Source organism: Thamnophis sirtalis, unplaced genomic scaffold, assembly GCF_051295495.1.
Source record: "Thamnophis sirtalis isolate CommonGarterSnake01/CBP01778 unplaced genomic scaffold, rThaSir2_p1.2 scaffold_5, whole genome shotgun sequence".
Classification (NCBI taxonomy): Eukaryota; Metazoa; Chordata; class Lepidosauria; order Squamata; family Natricidae; genus Thamnophis; species Thamnophis sirtalis.
This window is the reverse complement of record NW_028261385.1, coordinates 29,929,892-29,955,153: the sequence shown is the minus strand read 5'-3', so window position 1 is coordinate 29,955,153 and position 25,262 is coordinate 29,929,892. Positions and strand designations below refer to the sequence as shown.

General features: G+C 37.2%; 1 protein-coding gene and 1 long non-coding RNA gene across 2 annotated transcripts in view; one reads left to right on the top strand and one right to left on the bottom strand.

The window, feature by feature from the left end:
* PDE4D (phosphodiesterase 4D) overlaps positions 1-25,262 on the top strand; it is a 734,024-nt gene that overhangs the window by 131,380 nt on the left and 577,382 nt on the right. The window lies entirely within an intron of this gene.
* On the bottom strand, positions 6,895-7,496 carry LOC148045320 (uncharacterized). The gene is made up of 2 exons (XR_015696558.1): positions 7,424-7,496; positions 6,895-7,182 (listed from the first exon to the last, which is right to left on the bottom strand). It is a non-coding gene; the product is annotated as an uncharacterized LOC148045320 (long non-coding RNA).

Below are 25,262 nucleotides of genomic sequence, written 5' to 3'. Positions count from 1 at the left end.
TAGGAACAGGAGCAGGGTAGCCTGAACTAAAAAACAACTTAGAAAAAAGGGCACACACCAGTGGTGAAATTCAAAATTTTTCCCTACTGGTTCTGTGAGCATGGCTTGTTGGGCATGTGACTTGGTGAGTGTGGCTTGGAGGGCATGTGACTGGGTGGGCGTGGCTTAGTGAGCATGTGACTGGGTGGGTATGGCTGCACAACTGACTGACATACAATGTAAAACCAGCTGGATGTCACACAAAATAGCCCCCGCAACAAGCAGGATCTTCACAGACAATTAGGCACAGCTGATTGTCGCACAGCTGATCAGTAGAAAAAAATGCTAAAAAAAGTTCCAATGATTGCAAGGCACAACTGATTGTCGCACAGACCGGTAGCATTTCACACACGCATGTGACAGACAGACAGACAGACAGACAGACAGACAGACAGACAGACAGACAGAAAAAGAAAGAAAACACACAAACAAACAAAATTCAGGACTGAAGAATAATAAAAATACAGTAACTTACATTTTGTCCAAAACTGTCTCCGAGAGAGGAAGACTAAAAATTATGTGATGGGTATCTAGAGTAGCTATCCAAGCTATGGTGCCTTCAAGAGGGTTTCATCACTTTCTCCTTCAAGGTAGAAAGCACAGCACCCTCCTTAAGGAAGCATTAGCTCCCTCTCAAATTCAGTTGAGCACATCTTTCCTGGCCTAGTAGGTTGGGTATGAATGTATGATCCCACAAATGGCAACCAAAAAGAACGAGTCCTATCCACTTACTTAACCTTTACAAGTTGAAAAAAATCCAGGTAGCCTTGTAATATATTATTTACCTCTTGTGAGGTATATTATTTACCTCTACCAGTACTTGCAATTGCTGGAGGAGACTTTTGTGTCTGCTTAAGCAGGATGTAAGAAGAGCCAGTTGGGTGGAGTGATTAAAGACACTGGGCCACAAGCTGAAAGACTATGCTTGCCTAAGGCATGAAGCTAGCTGCATGATTTGGGTCAGTTATTCTCTGTCAGATCTAGAAGAAGGAAATGGCAAGGCACTTTCAACAGTATTGCTAAGAAAATTGCTGTGACTCATTTATACGTTTGGCACTGGCCCATGCATTATAAGTCAAGGCTACCAACCCTAAAGCGTGTTGCTTCTTTGCATCATCAAGAGACCCATGTTGCAAAGCACCTTGTTGTGTTGAATCCAGACTGCCTCATATAAGCCTAAGAAAGAAAGAAGAAAGAAAGAAAGAAAGAAAGAAAGAAAGAAAGAAAGAAAGAAAGAAAGAAAGAAAGACCTGGAGCAAAAGTGAATATTTGTTAATTTGTTAATTTTAATTTTCACTTTAAAAAATTGTTTGAGCAACGTTGAGGGAAAAGCATATAAAAGGTGTAAGGGACCGGTGAAATAAAAACTGAATTTTAAATGCATTTGAGAGGTGGCTGTGATGAACTTAGGTCAGTCTATGTGGGGAAAAAATGAAGAAACAAAACATTTTGGTGCTGAGAGCTTATAACAGAAATTAGTGCATGGAAATATGAAGTGTTTAACAATGAGAGAACAGACTGGTGAAATAAAAACAGTCTCTTTCAGAGAGTTATGGCTTACAGAGAATGGCTGTGGATATTGGAGATCGATTGTGGGTTCCAGGTGCTAGTAAACATGTTTCTAGAGAAAGCTGTTAAATGGGAGCCAAATGGTGTGAAAAATTGAGGGTGTTATGCTACAGGAACTCTTGAAAGGAGAGACAGAACAATCAGTCTCCATGGGCAGATGGCAGCACCAGCAAGTTTCACAGGAGAATCTAGTTTTTTGCCTCACTGCTCATATTTCCAAGGCAAAAGTAGTAATAGAATGATGCCCAGGAGAGCTAATTTATATTCCATTTGTGTGAGACACAGGCACTCAGTCTCTCTCTCCCTCTTTCTCCCCCCCTCCCTCCTTATTTTATTAAATGCACTGATTACTATGGAATAGCCTATCTTTTCTATTTAAGTACTAATTAGTGGCTCAGTTATACAGGTAATCCCCAGTTGCTGACTGTAATGGGGACTAGGAACTCTATCACTAAGTGACACAGTTGTAAGGTGCAACATCATGTGACTTGTGATGGCAGTTCTGACAGTCTCAGTTGACATCATTAGACAAATTCTTCGTGCTCGCAGCATGTCTCATGATTGTCATTGGTGACCCTCTTCTGGCTCCCCCATCGAGTCTGCTTTTCGGAAGCTGGCTGGAAAGTTCACAAATGGTAAGCATGTGACTGCAAGACACTGCAACAGTGTAATTGTGAGCTGAGTCTCAAGCATCCAAACTGTGGTCTCATGACCTTGCGGACACTGTGAAGATCACAACTGTGTGGATCTGTCATAAGTACCCCTCGTTCAACGTTGTTGTAACTTGTTGTTGCTCAATACATAGATGTTAAGTACATCTGTAATGCATACATTTATCCAAAACAAATAAAGATGGGAATGTTTTTGATGCTCCTCCCCCCTTCTCTCTCTCTCACACACACAGGGAGGGAGGGAGGGTGGGAGAGATAGAAATGAACAGAGAAAGTTTAATTTGAATGTGGTTGTCACTTGCTTTGCATTAGAATTTGCTGAGAGCTGAGTGTACAATTTACAGAATGGACACAGGAAAGAGGGAGGGGCAAAGGGAAGAGGGATCCAGAGAGCAAGAAAGGGACAAATTGGAAGATGAGTCAAAAAGTGGACAGAAAAGTTATAGAATAGGGGAAAAAATGCTGTGAAATTGATATTGGTTCATGGTTGGTGTGCAATACAATGTAGTGTACTGTTTGTGTGCACTTTTTAAAATAACTTCTAGGATAAGGACCCATTGTTCAGTTGATCAGTTGGAAGGTGTGTGCTTAAAAGTCAAATTTAAAGCAAAGTAGAGTGTGTAATAGTAAACATACATCAATGATTCATAATACAGCTGAAATGTAAACGGGAACTGGAGTAAATTAGTAATTCAATTTGAATAATGCTAGTCTGGCAAAAGAGGATTTGCCATTTCTTTTGTAATTTAAAAAGAGTATGATCATTCCCAGACATTTGAGTCATTGTGGTGAAGTCCTGCTTCCACTGGTATTTATTTTAATCTCAGGCAGAGAGTCTATATGGAATATAAACTGCTGCACTTCAAATAAGTGTGTTCAGTTCATAAATAACAGTCTTTAAGCTCTTGGAGTACCAGCTAGGTTTTTAGGCTTAAATATGTTACCTACAACATATCCTATACCAGTGGTGAAATCTAAAAATTTTCCCTACTGGTTCTTTGGGCGTGGCTTGGTGGTCATGTGATTGGGTGGTCATGGTCATGTGACTGGATAAGCTCAAAAACCAACTTTCACACTTCACACACAAACAACACAAAAGCCCACAACTGACTCACACACAATGCAAAAGCAGCTGGACTTCACACAAAATGGCCCCTGCAGCAAGCAGGAATCTCACAGAGTCACAGACAGCTCAAAAACCAACTATCACACTTTACACAAAATTAAATGCAAAAGCTACACAACTGACTCCTACACAACTGACTCACACACAATGCAAAAGCAGCTGGACTTCACATAAAATGGCCCCTGCAACAAGCAGGAACCTCACAGAGTCACGGTTAAGGTAATAGGTAGTAAAAAATGCTTTTAAAAAAGAAAAAAAAAAGTTCCCAAATCCCCCAGCACATCTGACCGTCAAACAGCTGATAGTCGGAACCTTTTTTAAAAAACTTTTTGAAGCATTTTTCTACTACCAGTTGGGCGAATAGTTAGTAAAACTGCTTTTAAAAAAGTAAAAAAAGGTTCATCAGCTGTGACAATCAGCTGTGCCGTGCGATGGTGGCAATCTTTTTTTAAATACTTTTTTAAAAGCGTTTTTTTACTACCAGTTCAGGAAACTGGAAGCATTCGTTACTACCAATTCCAGCGATCAGGGCAGAATCGGTAGCATTTCACCCTTGTCCTATACATATATAAAAGTTGGCAATGTAATTGCTAGAACACCAACATATTACATTTTACAATTTATACAGTATTTGATAGGTTGGGGTATGTTGTATTATATTTTAGAAGCAATTGTCATGGTACTAAACCTATTATTAAATTAAAAAACAACTTATCAAAGTGTTGGAGATGTGGACAGGGTTTAGTTAACACAGAGATATCACACTTCCTGTAATAGCTGTGAATATAATTGTGGAGATTTCACAAAATTGATTGAACAGCCACTAAACTCTGTTATTTTAAAATGGCACAGGCAAGTATGATCAAAACTGAATGAAGTGGAGAGGCAGGGCTTGACGTCAAAACAACATGACATGCAATCTTGGGGTTCCAGGATTGCTGTCGATAGCTCTGTTACTGGACGGTCCTTTTGGACCTAAACTGTTCTGAAGGAACAGTGATAGAGAAGAGCAAGTCCTGCTGATCTCAGGGACATCACAAAGTCCCTGATTGATCCAGGAGAAAGCTCTTTTTGCCAGCTTCAAGAGAAGCAGCCAAAATGGCTGCAGAAGGTTGGGACAAGCCCCTGAAACAGAAGCAGTACAGGAGAGACAGTGTGTCGAAATGGTGAGAAAATTTTTTATTATTAGAGAAGGGAAAACCCAAAAGACTTGGAGTTTAAAATAAAATTGAAAACAGAAGAAAATAAGCGGCAAATTAACCCTGGTTTAAAAGTATTGTGTTATCTTTTCTACCTTAACTTTGTTTTCCATGGATGGACTTTTTACAAATGCCTCTTACTTTTAAACTGGACTGGTCTCTTTTTTTCCTTCTTCCTCTATACTTTTTCCATTTTTTGTATTCGTGGATTAAAAGTTTCTTCTCTCATAAGGCTTGGTCGGAGCGTAATTTTTAAACATTTTTTTTCCTCTTCGGAGCTTGGAGTTTACAGAGAGAGGCAAAAACAGATGGAAAAGAGGTAACACTACCATCTAGTGGCTAGAGGCTTGGCAATATCTAATATTACGAAGCTATAGACTTTGTTTACTGAAAGCGTCAGTGGAAAATGTTTTGTTTATACAGGTGTTCCTTTGAAAGAAAGAGAAAGCTTTGATTTGAAAAACTCCACTGAATTTGTATGAAACCTAAAAAGTCTCGGATGTTTTGGCAGTGTTTATAACCTGGAAAATGGCACAATGTGAAGAAGAAAAGGCACTAACTTTGCAAATAATTTTCTTAGAAATTCAAAAAGTTTTAATAATCACAGAGAGAATTGAAAAGAGATTTGAAGTTATAGATCAAAATACAGAAAGTATGGGGACAGTGATGAAGTTTGAGGATAGAACTCAAAAAAATCACAGAGACATATGAAAGTGATAAGAAAATTATTGACACTGACAGCAAAGTGAGAGTGGAGGGAAATGACAAGTGTGAAATATGGAAATGAGAGATTGATGAACTGGAACTTTATTTCAGATGTCAGAACATAGATGACGAAGAGAGAGAAAATTTGGCAGAAATAATGAGAGTAATCTCGGCAGAAGCACTAATGATAACAAAAGTTAAGCTGATAAAAGGAGCAGATAGAGGGTTTCAAATCCTTATAAGACATGCAATGAACAACAAGTTTTTAAGACAAGTCCACATAAGTTTTATCAAGAAAACACTTAGAATACAGACTTTACAAATGGCAAGAGATATTGGACTACATTATTTCTGGAAATATACAGGATGATGAAATGAAATGTCACAATAAAATTTAGTTAAATGTAGTTAAATTTTGAGTGCTATATACAACGTAATAATAGCTATAGTCAAATAAATGATTAATAATGATAACAAAGCATTTATATATACTAGATTGATAATATGAAATTTTATACAAACTGTAAGTGAAGATTATGGAGATGATGTTGAAAAGCCTTTTTATAAAAGATAAAAAATTCTATATAGAATAAAATATAAAGATATAATATCATTGGATGATTTTAGGATGATGTTATGAAATGCCATAATATAAATTTACTTCAAATTTAATATGCCTTATGTTGAAAAGATGTAATAATAGCTAGGCGTAATGGATGTTTAATAATTATAACAATTTGTATACACGTATATTAGATTGATGATTCTAATAATGGGAAAAACATGGAATTGAAAATTATTACAGAATGTTATCAATGCTAAAATAATAGAATGACTTAGAATAGGATAAAAAAATAACTCTTTATTATTGGATATATTGAAGATGATATAATGAATCATTATAATATTAATGGTTATATATTTAGAATACCTTGTCCAAAATGGAGAAACAATAGTGATAATCAAACAAAGGAAGCATAACAACAATGTATACAAAGATATCTTGATTGACAATATGTGAATTTTGATAAAATTCAAGAGATGACTATGGAAAGGACGCAGAAAGACCTTGTAGCCAATCGACACACTGTATGTAGTTGAAGAGGGTTTTATGTTACACGTGTTTGTGTTTGTTTGAAAATAAAAATTTTATTTAAAAAAACTGAATGAAGTGATTAACAAAATCATGCAAAATTTGACTTGACTTTTATGTAAGGCAAACTTGGGTAAAAGTCATTTTTCTTTGGGTATCTCTTAACCCATCACAACAGGAACATTTAAATTGACTTATTGGATGATTGAGCTTATATTAAAATTTATTCAAAAATCTCCCATAGTATTCTTAATAAAATGAAATTTGATAAAATAATGAAAGGTAACTTATTGAAGTGGCAATAAAGATCATTCAATGATATTGTTTTTATAATACGGATAGCCTTTGAGTTATGATTTTTGGTTCAGTGAAATTAATATGGTGCTGCAGGGAGGTACTTACGACCGGTCCTTGAAATTTGATAAACCTTTCTGATAAAACAGTTTTGGGAAAGAAAAAAATTGGGAAGTAATAATGTAAAGCAGTGGTTTCTTTTTTAAAAAAAATATATATTTTATTCATTTTCACATTCCATATTGCAATCACTTATATACAGGGTATTTGCTATAAGAAAAGAAAAAAATAAAAAAAATAAAATAAAACAAAATAAAAAAGAAAACACAACTCATCATTCACAACCCCACCTGACACTTCCATCCTCCATACACCCCATCTACCCCCTCCAACTTTCCTTTCTCCCTCTAACACTCCCCTCCTACTTCCCTTTCCCCTCAAACCTTCCTTCTCCCCTTACTCCCAACACGCCCTCCTTACATTCCCCTTATAGCAATAGCAATAGCAGTAGACTTATATACCGCTTCATAGGCCTTTCAGGCCTCTCTAAGCGGTTTACAGAGAGTCAGCATATTGCCCCCAACAATCTGGGTCCTCATTTTACCCACCTCGGAAGGATGGAAGGCTGAGTCAACCCTGAGCCGGTGAGATTTGAACCGCTGACCTGCTGATCTAGCAGTAGCCTGCAGTGCTGCATTTAACCACTGCGCCACCTTGGCTCTTCCACCTTACTCCTTCCTTACTCCTCCCTCTTCTTTCCCTCTACCTCCCTCCTTGGTGTATGCCTTTATTCAAGTGTTATTTAATCTGATAAAAAGTAAAGTAAACCAAGGGGAAAAAAAATATAAAGAAAGAAAAGAGAAAGAAAAAAAAACAAAAAGAAAAAAACAATAACCGTATATAAGTACATTCTTGTTCTTATTGAGACTATGTTAACACCCACCCACCCACCCCCCATAAATCCCCATCCCTAATCCTCCCGACTTCCCAGGGCCCACACCTGGCACTGCCTTCTGTCTAAAGTATCTTGTGTACGTATGGATTAAAAATAAAAGTAATATATTAAAGGAAAGAAAAACAAGAAAAAAGAAAGAAAAGAAAAAAGAAAAGAGAAAAAAGAAAAAGGAAAAAAAAAGAAAAAGAACTCTTTGTGTTGAGCTCAGCCCCACATCTTTATCTATACTTAAATAGTGTAAGTCATTCTATCTAAATTTTATTCTCGTCTCTTACTTCTTTGTTATTTACCCCAACCTCCTGTAGACTCTCCCGTTCCTCTTCCTTAACCTTGTATTCAGATAAACATTTATACAAATTTGTGTAGGCATCAATATACAGTCTAGCTCAAAAATAATCCCTTCCGGTAAAATTTAAGCAACGTGGATCATGCCACATATTCAAATATTACTTTACAGAAGAATAATCAAACTTTCCCTTCTAATAGAATTTAAACAGCGTAAATAATCTTTCTTAACCTTATTTTCAACAGTAATTCAAAATAATCTAACCAAACTTTCCCTTCTTAGTAAAGTTTAAGCAGCGTGGATCAAATATTACTTTACACAAAAATCAGTTTACATTCTATCTTAAGATAATCCCAACCGGCTTTCTCTTCTAATAGGATTTAAACAACGTAAATCATTCCGCATGCATTTTACCCTCATCCCTTGCTTGTCTGATATTTACCACTATCAAATTTATGCAGACATTAGTTTAAGATCTAGCTCAAAGTAATTTCACCCAACTTTCCCTTCTAATAAGAATTAAATAGCATGGATCATTCCACATATTCAGATAATACTTTCAACAAGAGTCGGTTAACCTTCTGTTTTAAAGTAATCCCTTCTAACAGAATTTAAACAACATAAATCATTCTGCATTCATTTTACATATATACAATCAATATCACCCCACCAATAAGTTCCGCTTTTTCTACCGGAGAGAGGTCGCAAACCCTCATTCAGTCCACAACTTTGGCAAATATTTTAAAATGTTTAAATTCTCGATCTCCGCTTTTCTGCTTCTCCGAGGGAGGAAAGGCTACCCCCTCCATCTTGCAGCCACGCGGCCTGCCGCTTGCCTTCTCCTTCAGCTTGTCTCTCCTCTTTTCCAAGTGAATCAGGAAGTCCCGCCTTCAAAGTCTTGTAATAGAAATCTCGAGCCTAGTGGTTTCTTTTATAGAATAGAATGGAAGAAGAAAAGTAGGTGCTATTGAGAGAACAAAAGAAAAATTAGCCAGCTTTGAGAGTTAAATAAGCTGTTTCCTCATCACATGGCTACTTAGAGGGTTTACAACTATTCCAGTGATAGCAGATATATTCTATAAAATTAAGCATGAACCTTGTCTCCCAACTTATTTCATGTCTTTCATAAGCAGTAATTTGAGGTGCTGGAATTCTATAAGATCCAAAGTTAACTACCAGCAGAGTAGTTTACTACCAAAATATTTTAATGAATACTTTGGTTCTGGAGAAAATTACCTTGACTGGGTGATCTATTGAGAATTACTGGTACTTTGAAGTTATCAGAATATTTTCCAGTGAGGCATAATAATTCTATAATGATGAGGAAAATGGATGCATTTTGTAATTGACAATGTACCCAGCTGCCTCATTTTGTGTATACGCCAATCAAAAGGTCTTCACAGCTACATCATAAATTGTTCATTATTGTGTGAGCTGGCATCTTTTATTCGGCCCCAGACAGTGTAACAGTACTTTCAAACAAAATAATGTTACTACTTTAGCAAACTCAAGCATCTGCTGGTTGTCTGGATGCTTTAAAATACAGAGGCATTCAATAATGTATGCAAGCATGGTGCATGATTAAAATGAAATAGGAGGTAGTTTGTTTTTAGTTCTATAATTAGCATTTATACTGCAACATAAAGTAGGAATTTTTTTTGCACTATAAGACTCTGATGCTTTGCAGAGTTTTGGAAAGCTTTACCTTGATTTATATAATGTCTGACTTTGCACAACCATAACACACTATTAAAAGGAAATAAATAATTCATATTCTTTCACTACTGGATGGATTTGGATTTTAAGTATATGTCTTTTGAATCTTTAGCTCATTTACTTAATTGCTGCTATATGTAGTACTTATATATTATGCTGCATGGCTTTATCAGCAGGCTGCTGAATAGAAAGTGATATTGCAGACTGAATTTCCTGCAATAAAAAAGTACAAGGATAAATAAAGTGTATATTGCCCAGATACATTACCTGCAAAGCTTCAGCTGTATGCTAGATTTATTCAACTTAATATTTGTAGGCTATGTTAACAGCATATTCTTCAAGTGAGTATGTTTGTTGTGTTTTGAAAGTTGGTGGCCAATAGGTGTAAAATTATCAAGAAGTTATGGTTGAGAAGATGATTGTCAAGAACTGAGATTCTTTCCAAATCTTACCTGACTTTGATTGTTAATATTTCCTTGCTATAGTTGAGCGTATGGGTATTCTGACTGAGAAGCAAATTCTGCTTTCCTATTCCTTAGGCACAGAAGGAGCAGTGGTGGAAAACAGGATAATGTTTTTCTTTTGGTTTGGGGAGAATTTGGAGGATTGTCAATATATTAACTTCATTGAAGCCTGTTTCCAAGAGCTCAAGCTGGCACACCTAATAGTATGAGATACGATTCTTTCAACAAGCAGTTGCCCTTAGAAATAAACACCCTTGTGACTTCAGAGGCTAATGAATATCTGAGGTGGAGGAGAGAACCTACGTCTCAAGACTCACATTAATACATTAAGAGCCAAGGTGGCGCAGTGGTTAAATGCAGCACTGCAGGCTACTGCTAGATCAGCAGGTCAGCGGTTCAAATCTCACCGGCTCAGGGTTGACTCAGCCTTCCATCCTTCCGAGGTGGGTAAAATGAGGACCCAGATTGTTGGGGGCAATATGCTGACTCTCTGTAAACCGCTTAGAGAGGCCTGAAAGGCCTATGAAGCGGTATATAAGTCTACTGCTATTGCTATTGCTATTGATTGCTATTAATATGATGTGTTAGCAGCCAGTATTGTTGATGCAGATGGGGCCAACAGAAATGTGATTCCTGATAAGAGGCAGGCTATAACTCTCATAAATGGGAAAGAATTGTTTTAGGAAGTCCTTGATCTAAAAATCTTTAAATTGAATTCTATGAGGGAGGGAGAAGTCCAGAATATGGTACTGGGTCTGGTTGGTAGGGATATGCAAGGCAGGAAAGCACTCAGTACTAAATAGTAAATTTAAAAAAAGGATAAGGAAGTTATATGATCAAAGGATTCCAGAGTCTTGTACAATAAACAAACAGATTATAGAGAACAACAGGAAGAACTAGAAATCTTAAAGTAGAAAGGCCAGTATTGTTTAGTAGGCATAACTGTAACAAGTTGGATGAAGATAATGAATAGAATACATAAACTTGAGAAATAAATAAGGATTGAAGGATATAGTCTGCAAAAAATGAATATACTCTAATAGTCAAAAAAGGAAGAGTAGGACATTATATATAAAAGGAGTGTACCAATATATTCAGGTTCAAGAATTTGAGCATGAGAGTCAAGTACAAAGAAAAAAAAACATTTTTAATACCAGATGCCAGAATTTGGTCTGGATCCCAGAATTTTTAGAGATGACAGACTTAATAATAATTGGTCTGTCATCATTTGCCCAGATTTGTTTGAAAACTAGCTTGGCGAACAGTGCAAAATCTCTAGCAATTTCTTAGTGTTCTAGCTGATTGGTTCATTTCCCAGAAAACTGAAGAAAAGTTAAGAGGATTGGTTATATTTTACCCTACTAACAGGAAATAGCTGGTAGAAGAAGTAAATGCAGCAGAACTTTTGATAGGAACTTTGAGTTTTCACGAAAGGGACATTTGAGCACACCATGCATACGTACTTGACCACAGGATATCCAATTTTAATATCATAGTGTAGAGAATACTAGGCAAAATTATGGAATAGATGAATAAGATGTCAATTTGTGACTATGTATAGAAGAATGGATTGCTTGATGGGAGCCAGCATAGATTTATAAGGAACAGGTCAGGTCAAATCAACCTGCTTTCCATTCTTGACAGAGCAACCAATTTAACTTGACCATGAGAATGTGATGAACATAGTGTATCTTCCCTCCAGAAAAGCTTTTGAGAAAGTCTTCCATGAAATTCTTTTTAAAAAAATATGAGAGTATGTGGGCTGGACTATGCTACCATCTGATGAATACAGAGTTGGTTGAAAAACATCCCCAATTAGCCTTCAATAGCTCCATGTCAAGCTGGAGTGAAATGTCAAGTGGCATATTGCAGGGCTCCAGTAGGCCCAGTGCTCTTCAACTTATTTATTAAGTACTTGGATGAAGATGCAGAAAATACAATTATAAAACTTGCAGATGACTCAAAAATAGTGGAGACAGCAAACATATTACAAATTACTGTCTCTTATTTTCAATCTTTCTTGAGGTATGTAAGATGCAGATGCACCAACTAATATATGTTCTATCACGAATTTTTATGTAGCCTTACTGTAGACTTACTACTCTGAGAATATCTTGCTAGGCTGACTCTAGAAATCGTCTCTGTATCTTTATAACTTTAAGCAAATCAGTGAGGAGGAGGAGTTCCTAAACTTCAAATCATTTTTTTTTTAAAAATGGCAATAAGTAACAAAGACATCATTATCTCTTATTTAATACCATTCCCAATTTCCAAATAAGCTCAGAATAATAGAGAGTATTAACTGAAATGGTAGAGAGACTCAGATTCAAGCCAGGCTTAAAGGAAGCATACAGTAGGTATACTACTATCCTAATATATAATTACTGGAGAAAGATGTATTGCTGGGAAAGAAGGGTAAAAAGAGAAGATGAGGATGACCAGCAGGAAGGTGAATAGACTCAGTAACAGTGGCAATTAGGACACAGCTGAAAGGAACATCAATTTGATGGCATATAATTCATTTTTTGGCACATAATATATACAGAAAAGAGAATAGGTTGTTTGCATCTGTTTCACTGTAAACATCTGTAAAGTAAAGGTAAAGGTTCCCCTGCACATGCGTGCTAGTCGTTCCTGACTCTAGGGGGCGGTGCTCATCTCCATTTCAAAGCCAAAGAGCCAGCACTGTCCAAAGATGTCTCTGTGGTCATGTGGCTGGCATGACTAAACGCCAAAGGCACACAGAACTCTGTTACCTTCCCACCAAAGGTGGTCCCTATTTTTCTATTTGCATTTTTACATGATTTTGAACTGCTAGGTTGGCAGAAGCTGGGACAAGTAACCAGACTCACTCCGTTACGCAGCGCTAGGGATTTGAACTGCCAAACTGCCAACATTTCTGAACGACAAGCTCAGCGTTTTGGTCACTGAATCACCTATAAACATATGTAAGTAGTGGCAATAACATCTGTGCTTAAACTATATTCAAAATACTATAGGCTATACTGGTTCCCTAAATTTCAAAAGATTGTAATAGGCTAAATAGGAAAAAGTACAGGAAAAATGGATGACAAATTACAAAGTCACAGGGATCTTCCATACAGGTAACAGCTAAGCTTTACAAACATTTTAGCTGACTAAACAAAGATCATTAAGACAAAAAGCCTGCCAGAAAGTTGCAAAATTAGTGATAATGTGAGAAACTCTGGGGGTTTTCCCTCTCCCCTATAATAATAATACTTTTTATGGTTACCTAATATAATCAATTCACACCATTTATTATTAATTTATGGGATTAATTTAGTAAAGAAAAAAGAATTCTATTCAGAGAAGCCACCTCCAAAACTAATATTTTAAAATATGTCATTCTGTCTTGAGAGCAGCAGCTAAGGTGGTAGTAATAACAGTATTTCTTCCATCTGTCTTTCTCTTACAGCCTTTATTGGGCCTGCAGTTGGAATATGGAGATATTAAGGAAGGAAGGAGGATTTCATCTAGAACAGTGTTTCTCAACCTTGCTGGCTGGGGGATTCTGGGAGTTGAAGTCCACGGGACTTAAAGTCGCCAAGGTTGAGAAACACTGATCTAGAACAAAGGCTGCAGTACAACCTTTGAATCATTTGTCACTTCTCTCTTGCCAAAATAAGCTGTTCTCTCCTCTCAAATCAGAGCCAGGAAGGGCACAACTACTGCCACCTCATGAAAGGGAGTCGTAAAGGGAGTAGTCTCTAGAGATAATGAAAATGCCAAGTCTGCAGCTGCCAAGTTGTTCCCATAAGAAATAAGAGCAATTGGAGACATGGGCAGCTTTAATTGGAACAGGATCTGTTGTTGCAAGCATGCAAGATTTTAAACAGACTTCAACAGATTGATCTTTTACAGCTTCCCAGGCCTCTTTCCAACTGAAATGATGTCTCTCTGTGTGTAAATACTTGTCTTTCTTCATGCCTTGTGTCTTTCTTTACTCCCTTTCATATTAATCTCCTTCTTTTAGCTAAATTGTAAACTGAGTGGGATGGAGTTCTCACTTGCTCTTTCACACACATACACAGAGAAACAGAGAGAGAGAGAGAGAGAGAGAGAGAGAGAGAGAGAGAGAGAGAGAGAGAGAGAGAGAGAGAGAGAGAGAGAGAGAGAAGTAATAATCCTGTTAAATCATGGGAAAGACCTATATTGGCCAGAATTGTTTATCACAACAGGCTCCCAACCCAATACAGGTAGTCCTTGATTTACAAACACAACTTTGAGCCCAAATTTTTTGTTGCTAAGTGAGACAGTTGAATTTTGCCCCATTTTTACTACCTTTCTTGCGGCAGTTGTCAAGTTAGTAACACAAATGTTAAGTGAATCATGCTTTCTCAGTGACTTGGCTTATCAGTTGGTTGCAAAAGGTGACCAGATGACCCTAGGACACTGCAACCATCATAAATACATGCCAGTTGCCAAGAGTCTGAATTTTTATCACCTGACCATGTTTATTATACTTGTATGCATGTTGTATGTTTATTATACTTGTATGCCGCCCTATTCCCGAGGGACTCAGGGCGGCTAACAAACAAGTGGGGAAGGGGGAAATACAAAAAACGAACAAGACAAAAAAAGGTACAAGAAACAGATTAAAAGCTACACAACAATCACAACAATTCAAATGGGACTGGGAACTCATCAGCCCCAGGCCTGCCGGAACAGCCAGGTCTTGACAGCTTTGCGGAAAGCCTGAAGGGTGGTGAGGGTCCGAATCTCCACGGGGAGACCATGGAGCTACTACAATGGTCACGAGTGTGAAAAATGTCATAAGTCACTTTTTTCAGCACTATTGCAATGTTGAACGGTCACTAAATAAACTATCATAAGTTGAGAACTACCTGTATTTTTGGAACCTTAAGATAAGGTGGGGACAGTGTTCTGCTGCTTCTCACAAGGGTATGTGTACTGCTGAACACCCTGTTGCTTCTGATCGTGGTAAAAATTCATAGCTATAGTAATTAGTGTCTGAGGAATGTTCCTATTCCATGGATGTCTCTTATTACCAGTACTTTTAAAGACATCACAATTGGTAGTTGTCACTACATCTTATGGAAATTACTTTCATGTTTCCTAGTGGACAACCATAGTGGAATCCTAGTGGACAACCACTTAAATATGAGCCAGCAGTGTGCAGCAGCTGCCAAAAAAGCCAACACAGTTCTAGGCTGCATAAACAGAGGGATAGAATCAAGATCACGTGAAGTGTTAATACCACTTAATAATGCCCTGGTAAGGCCACACTTGGAATACTGCATTCAGTTTTGGTCACCATGATGTAAAAAAAAGATGTGGAGATTCTAAAAAGAGTGCAGAGAATAGCAACTAAGATGATTTATTAAAACATGAAGAACGATTGCAGGAATTGAGTATGTCTAGTTTAATGAAAAGAAGGACTAGGGGAGACATGATAGCACTGTTCCAATATCTCAGGGGTTGCCACAAAGAAGAAGAAGTCAAGCTATTCTCCAAAGCACCTGAGGGTAGGACAAGAAGCAATGGGTAGAAACTAATCAAGAAGAGAAGCAACTTAGAACTGAGGAGAAATTTCCTGACAGAACAATTAATCAGTGGAACAACTTGCCTCCAGAAGTTGTGAATGCTCCAACACTGGAAGTTTTTAAAAAGGTGTTGGACAACCATTGTCTGAAGTGGTATAGGGTTTCCTGCCTAGGCAGGATGTTGGATTAGAAGATCTCCAAGCTCCCTTCCAACTCTGTTATTCTATTCTATTCTATTCTATTCTATTCTATTCTATTCTATTCTATTCTATTCTATTCTATTCTAATTCTATTCTATTTCTATTCTATTCTATTCTATTCTATTGAGTGAAATATTTTTCTTTGCTAATGCTAAAGCTTTCATGATTGATAATTCCAACATCTAATAGAAAGAAAAGTAACTTGAAAGCTCATTTTCTCCATATTATGTCTAATTTTATAAACAATATGTTTTATAAACTTTTTTTTTGTAAACTAAAAAGTGTCAGGTTTTGCAACCCTGAGGAAGCCACTGAAGACTTCCCTGGTGATAACTGTGTTCCCTTTCCTGCAGTTGCTCCAGATGTATTATATACTTGTTGTTATATACTTACAAACGCCACAGCCAGAAGTATTGTATATGCAGAATTCCAAGTGTGGTCATGCCATTGATTTATATAAGAATATTACAATACTGACAGACTTAGTTTTGATCCTTTGTAGTCCCTGGAATGAATGAGCCATTTTCACTTCTTAAAAAATGTGCACACTTCTTAAGTTAGGATTACCTTTTTATTTCAATGTACATTGATCCAGGAATACAGGTAGTCCTCGATTTATGACCACAATGGAGCCAATAATTTTTGTGGTTAAGTGAGACATTTGTTAAGTGAGTTTTGCCCCATTTTACGACTTTTCTTGCCACAGTTGTTAAGTGAATTACTGCAGTTGATAAGTTAGTAACCTGGTTGTTAAATGAATCTGGTTTCCCCATTGGCTTTGCTTGTTAGAAGGTCGCAAAAGGTAATCGAATGACCATGGGACACAGCAACGGTCATAAATATGAAACAATTGCCAAGCATCTGAATTTTGATCATGTGATTTTGAGGATGTGCAAAGGTCGTAACTCTGAAAAATTGTCATATGTTCTTTCAGTGCTGTTGTAACTTCGATGGAGACATTAAATGAACTGTTGTAAATTGAGAATTACCTGTATTTGTAATCTTTGCACTGTTTATACCTAATACAGGTTATTTACAAATAGGCTAAAATAAATTCTATAAATTCTTTGGGAACTCTTTCTCTTGTATCCATCCATTGTAACACATACTAATTTAGTCCAACTCTCTATTCTTGCATTTTATCAAGTTATATAGGACTTCACCTTCTTATCTATGACTATAGAGCCGAGGTGGCGCAGTGGTTAAATGCAGCACTGCAGGCTACTTCAGCTGACTGCAGTTCTGCAGTTCTGCAGTTCGGCTGTTCAAATCTCACCGGCTCAGGGTTGACTCAGCCTTCCATCCTTCCGAGGTGGGTAAAATGAGGACCCGGATTGTTGTTGGGGGCAATATGCTGACTCTGTAAACCGCTTAGAGAGGGCTGAAAACCCTATGAAGTGGTATATACGTCTAACTGCTATTGCTTTTGCTACTTGAATTACAGGGTTATCCCTGTCTCCTAATTACATCAGAATTAACCATAATTTTCCCTCTAAAATTTCACAATATGACTTTTCATGTTAGCAATCTCAAGTGATTTTTATGAGGTTTTGGTTGGGGTTTTCTTTTGTGGGGAGGTGGCTTATAATATATAATATAAAGATTGCCAACCACAACTTACTTAGGTTTTTTGGTGAGATACTTAACTCTGTGTACTTTTTCTGTTAGATAGGGACTTTCCCCAACTCTGCTTGAAAATGCAATGGATGAAACAATAGTCTTAAGCATTCAAATGGTGAACATTATTTCTTTTCAGAGATTCATTGAATGTCCCTAAAAATACTGAATAAAACATTACTAATTATTCAAAAATGTTCTATTCCTTTTCTATTTGTGGGCTGCAGCGGAATGAATCATAATTGGTTTTATTCAACCATTTATTCTGTTTAATGCAATAAACCTTGGATTTGAAGATCCAAGGTATTTTTAATTTAAGTGTCCAATTTACCTATTTCATTTATTCTTACCGGTTCCATGAGCAGCATACAAAATCAAGGCTCTGTCTTGGGTATGTCCTTGTGTATGAACGGAGAATCTATTTCATGAATTTATTTCCTTAAATAGGAAAATGAACATTTCTCTTTGCAAGGACAAATATAAAGCATGGCATTAAAAGCTGATCTTAAAGTATAACTTTTGAGATGTCAGTAAGGATGACCAGTAGATTTCAATAGTAACTTTATATCCACTTTTACATGTTTAAGAGAGTATTTTAGGATGTGTTTTATATGACAATTGAGTGCAAGACTGGGTGAGACCTTTTAAGAGTCAGTACTATGCAGGGATGGGTTCCTGCCAGTTCTAACCTCTTCTATAGAAGAGGTTCCACAAATCTACAGTGCTGTTTAGAACCGGTTCCAGCTCCCTCCCCATGCCTGTCCGCACATCATCAAGATGAAGAGCGAGAGGAGGAATTCTGGGAGTTGAAGTCCACAAGTCTTAAAGCTGTCAGGTTTGAACACCCCTGGTTTTTTTTTTCTGAAGGGTTAGGGATGCAAGGGTCTTCTAACTTGACAGCTTTAACACTTGGGTGCTTGAAATGCCAGAGTTTCTGAGCCAACATTTTGGTTGCTAAGCAAGAGCATTGTTAAGTGAGTTTCACCACATTTTACAAGCTGGCCACGCCTACTTAGTCACATGGCTGGCAAACCCACCCGGTCACATAGCCGGCAAGCCACTCCCACCCGGTCACATGGCCGGCAAGCTACTCTCACAAAGCAGGCCACACCTACAGAAGAGGTTCTGAAATTTTTTGAAACCCACCACTGGTACTATGACATAGGTGGGACGCAGTGGCTCAGTGGCTAAGATGCTGAGCTTATCAATCAGAAAGGTTGGCAGTTTGATGGTTCGAACCCTAGTAGTATGTAACCTCTAATGCTAGTAATGCCATTAGCTCTCTGCATTCTTTACCCATACCATCTGTGCTTGGGAACACTCTAAGATAGTGACAGGACCCAGCCCTATGACACACTGGACCAAAAACATTGTAAGAAGAACTCCCTTTTTGGGACAGACTTTGATACACATACCTTAGCATTATGTTTTTTCTGAAAGTCCTTTTAGTACTATCTGGTTATCCATAAGCATGATTCTTCTTTTACCGAATGGTTTCTATCTGACATAAAAGGGATGGGGTGGCTCAGTGGCTAAGACGCTGAGCTTGTCGATCAGAAAGGTCAGCAGTTTGGCGGTTCGAATCCCTAGCAACGCATAACAGAGTGAGCTCCCATTATTTGTCCCAGCTTCTGCCAACCTAGTAGTTCAAAAGCATGTAAAAATGCAAGTAGAAAAATAGGAACCATCTTCGGTGGGAAGGTAACCGCGTTCCGTATACCTTCGGCATTTAGTCATGCTGGCCACATAAACATGGAGACATCTTTGGACAGTGCTGGGTCTTTGGCTTTGAAACGGAAATGAGCACTGCCCCTTAGAGTCGAGGGGAATTTTTACCTTTACCTTTACTATGAGACAGGTGGGTCTATAAATTGTAATCAACAAAGAAACTGAAAAAAAAGTTGGTGAAGATTTGGTGCTGACAAGGTAGCAGGATGTGCTTAGTCAGTCTGGCATCTATTGAAATAAAAGTACTACAAAGAAACTGATAAGCCTCAAGTTTCCCTCACAGAATGCAGCTCTAACAATCTTAAAAGATCTGTGGTGGTAGCTTATATATTGCTGGGTTAACCACACAAATGAATTGCTGCATTTTTCTTGGCGTTCGCAACTGTGTATATAAAAGAAAAAGAAAACCAAGCCTCTCTGTGGGTATCTTGTCTAAATTTTAGAGCTAGTTGAAATGACATTTCAGGATTTTCCCATTGTAAGCACCTTTCGCCCTGCCTCTCCTTTAGTAATTCTGCCTTACAAATGCTTCCATTGGAACTTGGGCCTAGAAAAAAATAAAAACAGGACCAGAAGGCACTCAAAACCAGCAATACAATATAGTCAATTTCTTTCTTTCTTTTTTTACTACTTCACCATTTAAAAAAATAATAATGTTTAAATAAAAAATAGCAGGGAACCTGGCATTCTGCAGAATACAGTGTCAACTTCCAACTTTACCTTTATTTGCCTGAGAGGCTGACCATCTGCCTAGAAAGCGTTTGCTTTGCTGGAACAACCCATGCAATCTTCAAGCAGCTTTTCTCATTCTGGGTAGAATTCTACCAACCCAGGAGCAAGATCAAAAATAAGGACATAATATAATATGCAGATCCTCTCTTTGCATATTCCTTTGTTTTTTTCCTTGCTATTTCTAATATACATTTGTCCTAAGAAAAGAATATACAACTTCTATCAACTTTAGAGACATACCCATGGAATGCAGAGGTGGTATTCAGCAGGTTCTGACCAGTTCTGGAGAACTAGTGGCGGACATTTTGAGTAGTTTGGAGAACTGGTAAATACCACTTGTGATTGACCCTGCCCTCATCTCTTCTCTGCCTCCTGAGTCCCAGCTGATCAGGAAGGAATGGGGATTTTGCAGTAATGTTCCCCCGCCATGCCCACCAATCCACACCCACAGAACCTGTAGTAAAACAATTTGAATCCCACCACTGATGGAACAACAAGACTGTGTTCTAAGCTTGGACCAAATTTTCTGGGTTTGGGTTTCTAAAGAGTCAAATGAATGTCAAGCTTCTTCTGCCTTATGGTCCACAGTTTCATATGCTGTCCACTTCTCCTGTTATGACTGTTGGGGTGATTAAAAAGGAGGAGACAGTGGTGGTCTTCAATGCAGGCACTTAACCAGGAAAGATGAATGGCTGCAGTAGTAGGATCTTGGTGATAGTGGAGGCAGCAACAGAGGAAACCACTCCTGGTCTTCTTCTGTTGCCCCTGTATACATTAGGATTTCCTGGGATGAGTTTTTGAATGGGATGTTCCTGAGAAAACTGGACCACTAGTCAGATAATGGCAATTGGCAAGTTTTCAGAATAAAAAAAAAAAAAAGTCTAGGAACCTCCTAGCTATCTTGTCAGATTTTAAAATCAAATCAAAGTGGATGTTATCTGATTCACACATATCCACCTGAGGTGAGGTTCATTCAATTCAGTGCTGTTAAAGCAACTTAATACTTCACATAATCCAGAGTAAAGATCCTATGATTTCTCTTTCTGGTAATAGTGGGAATAGAAAAATTGTGAGAAAAGGCTAACTTCTTAAATCTTCCCCAGATTTAATACAGCATTTAATGGAATACGTACACTCAGAGAATTTTTGTCTAGGCATAAAAATGATGAGAAAGAAAAATCATTAGATGCACTGAGGATTTATTAATGAGATGGTTTCCAAATTTCCCATCTAGTTAATTAGATTGTCTTTCACTTGATTTGCTTCTCATCAACATCCTTTTCCAGTTTTCTTTTCTTTTGATTAGGTGCCTGGCATACTGTTCATACAGTTCCTTTACATATATCACATCTGGTTAGTCTCTAGTTTAAGCCTAAAATGGTTATTGTGTCCTGCCCTACAGTGATGGTGTCCATTTGTATGAAATAAACTACAGCATCCTTTTCCCTTACAGTTAGTTCTCGACTTCCGACCCATTCTTTAACCCATTCAAAGTTACAATGGCCTGAGAAAGGATCCTTTTACAGCACGGATGTCAAACTCGATCATGTCACGTTGACATAATTTTCACCCATTTTGTATAGCACAAAACTATGCAAAAAGTAAGAAGAGGGCAAATATTCCATCTTCCAGGCTCACAAAAGTAGGACTGGCAAGCCAAATGAGCAAGGAAAAGCTGCTCTTCATACTTGCTCTTCTTTTTGCATTGAGCAAAAAAGTAATCTGCAGACTGACATTTTATGTTGTTTGGCTCTTCCTACCAGTCTCCTATAATAATTGGAGTTTAGCTTCCTGATTAGTCATTACTAGCTATCCTTTTATGCTATGAGATTAACAGACCTTGAAACCATGTACTAAAATATAAAATTTGATTTTGTTGCGGCCATGAAAGTGACTTATCCCGCATTCATTCAATTGTACTCCAGATGCTGCAGAGTTTTTACATTTTCTGTTTAACATTCCGTAACATTTAACATTGTCATTAAGTTAAATATATAATACTAAATTAAAAAGAGATCACCTTGTTTTTTTCCCTCTGGTTTCCCGCTCCCAACCCTCACCTGTCGAGCTGCTTACAAATCCCATCCCATTTAGAATTCTGCCTCAGGAAGGAAAGCTTCCGATCCAACAGTGTTCAGCCCAGCTCTAGCCCTATAAAACAGAAGGCTTCCATCTTTTCTTATTAATCAGTGTGTCAAATACACATTGTAGTTTCACAAATTCATTTAACTTGTACAAAACTTCCATTTATCACAAATAGAATCCCTATATCATTTCAAAGCTAAGTACTTTCTGCAAAATGAAACACTGTATCCCCAAGCCTAGCTTTGTATGTCATTCTTATAGTGTACCAGATCCCTGGTACAGGAGGAAAGGTTCTGCGTCTAAAAACAACAAAAAAGCAATATCAGATGACTTTCTGTAGTGTGCTAGATGTTGAGACAGTGGTTGGCAAGGAACTGTGGCATTTATAATTCTTCATCTGAAGAGTTCTACAGAACTCAAAGAACATATTAATTAAATGTACTGGTGGAAACGAAACCACTACAGGCACGGAATTACTTCTTATTCTCTCAATTTGCTCTGAAACGTAAGTTCAGAGTTAAGCAAGAGTTTCATATACAGAAAGTGACAGTGCCATAGATTTCACTAAGCCCAGCCAATTCCAAGCACATCTCAGCCATTGATTTATTTGTGATGAATAGAGAAATTGGGCCTAGCAATATTTTCTCTGGATAGTTATATACTACCTAGGGTTTAATGCTAAGTTCTTCTAGAATCGTGTTCCCATCTGAAAACAAAACATCCCATACTCAGAGAGCAGTAACAAATATAACAAGGCCTTGTACACAGGGGTGGGTTTCGGCTTCTGTTACTGCTGGTTCGCTATGTGTGCATGCACAGAAGCAACAACCAAGATGGGGGCGGCAAGTTTGACAGCCCTGACTTACATGAATGCAACCCAACAATTAAAAGTGAGGGATAATTCCAAAAGTAACAGGAAGCAATTTGTCTCTGGCAATTTTTCTATAACTCCTATTGGTAAAAAAGAAGAAGACAACCTAAAGTAGAAAAAAACCAGTTAATTCTCACTGATTTATTGTATTTGTTTTCAAACTGAAAAAAATGATTCAAGGATTTCAAATAGAATAGAAATTCAAATAGAAGGATTTAAACTCAAATAAAGAGAGAGAGAAAGAACCTAATCATGTTTCTCTATTGTTATATAAGACCTTTTCTTTCTCTCTTTTACTATTTGATAATGATACAGTGAATAAGATATTTTCCACAAACCAGTTTTGGAGAGAGAGGGGGGAGGGGGAGAGAGAGAGAGAGAGAGAGGGAGAGGGAGGGAGGGAGGGAGGGAGAGAGAGAGAGAGAGACAGAGACAGAGAGAGACAGAGAGAGACAGAGATAGACAGAGAGAGAGTGTGTGTTTGTGTTTAGTATTGCCTTTAAAAAAATTCCCTAGGTTTATTTTTGGGTTTTCTGATTTTATAGTAATATTGTTATACAATGTAATAACATGTAGAAAAATAATTGAAAAATAATAAAGATTGATTCCACCTCTATTTCAAGTGTGGACAATCCTTTGAGGGTAAAACCAACATTTAATTAAGGAGCGGGTGGCGAGACAAGACATACAGGCTATGTTAGAGACTTCCGAGTTAGGAATGTTTCCTCTATGATTTTTAGGTGAGGTTCTTTGTTTAAAACAAAACATTGTAATTGATTTTGCTATTGTCTATCCCCAAACGCCAATGCAATCTTTCCCAAATGGAAGAAAAAAATTGTTCTGCTGATTTGAGGGACCTGCAGAACAGATTCTAAGCCAAAGGTCATCTATCTGTGCTGTATTATTGACCAGAAAGCCTTCAGACCCCCTCTTTTTCCCCCCTCAAAAAGTCTTCAGTAAAATGATCGCTTTAATTTTCATACCAGTGAAAGCTATCAACAGTGAGAGAGAGGGAAACAGATAAACAAGTAGCTCCAAAGGCCCACATTAATATATAGTGTCATTTGAGCCGCAAAAGGCTTCCCCCTCTGGATGTAGTTTAATAGCTTCCATTTGTTACAAAATCTTGAATAGTAAGGGAAGAGTATTCATCATTTGCAACCAAAATAAGTGGGAGAGAGGCATATCAATATATTTATACAATATGACAGTAATCATCTGGATTAAAAATTGGGAATATACTTACACATAGTCAATGTGTCCCAAAGCAAAGTTGATAGCTCAAGGAAAAATCATTTTTAAAAAAAGATAAATTTCATAGTAAATATGTCCTAGTTTATTTGCTACATATCATTGTTTGGACTCTTTTATCATTATCTATTCATTGTTCATATTAATTCTAAAACCATTCAGAGCCCCTATTTTGATTACGTTGGAATCTAAATTGTAACTAACTAAATAAAATGTCCTGATTTGAGCACATTTCAGTATTTCATGATGTTCTGATAAATAGTCAGTCTGGATTATTGTAAGTGTCAGGAAACTTGAACCAAACTATTACCAGCTATTTGAAGCATAGCAAGCACAGATTAAGATACAGATCTTTGGAATGAAATTTAACAAATGCAAAATTATCCATTTATGATACAGAAATCAAAGGTACAGAGAAAGAAACGAGGAAGGAACAGTTATCACCAACCTTTGTCTAATTTCCCAAAGTATGGAAAATTAAGCTGTAAGATTCATGGCCTTAATTGTCACAATTATGTTAAAGTATTATCTTCTATACGCTCAGTTGGAAATTATTTCTGGGGCGAAAAAACTTTAATAATTTTAATTCTAGTCCTATTGGGCCCATCAATCCATAAGGTTAGAATAAGTGCTATTTTTCTAGAGATCTGGGTCTTGAAGAACTTGAATTTGATCATACAGTTTTGACAATCCACCTCTAACCTTAAATTCCTAGTCTGTCAGATACTTTCTTCAGTTCCAGAACTGCTGCTTCAAGTAGCTTCAACCAGGTTTGAAGGACTCACCATTGATTCATGCAGCACATGCTGAGTGTACCATACTCAGTGAGTAAAATCCCCTTTGAGTTTTTCTTAACTGCTAAAGACTATAACAACAAATGTATTTAACTTTCTAGCTTACAGTATGTAAATAGTTTGTCTTCCAGGATATTTTCATCAACTTCTCAATCTAGTTTAAAACCCCACTATTATTTTTTGTGGGGTTTGCCAATAACCAAATAGGTCCTTCTTAGCTGAGATAAAATTGGCCAGATAGCAATGCTAGTGATTATTTAATCAAGAGACTATCATTAATTTTAAATACACTGAATGTATGATATATGAATTTGAGGGGTTCTTAGTGTAGAGATTCAGTAA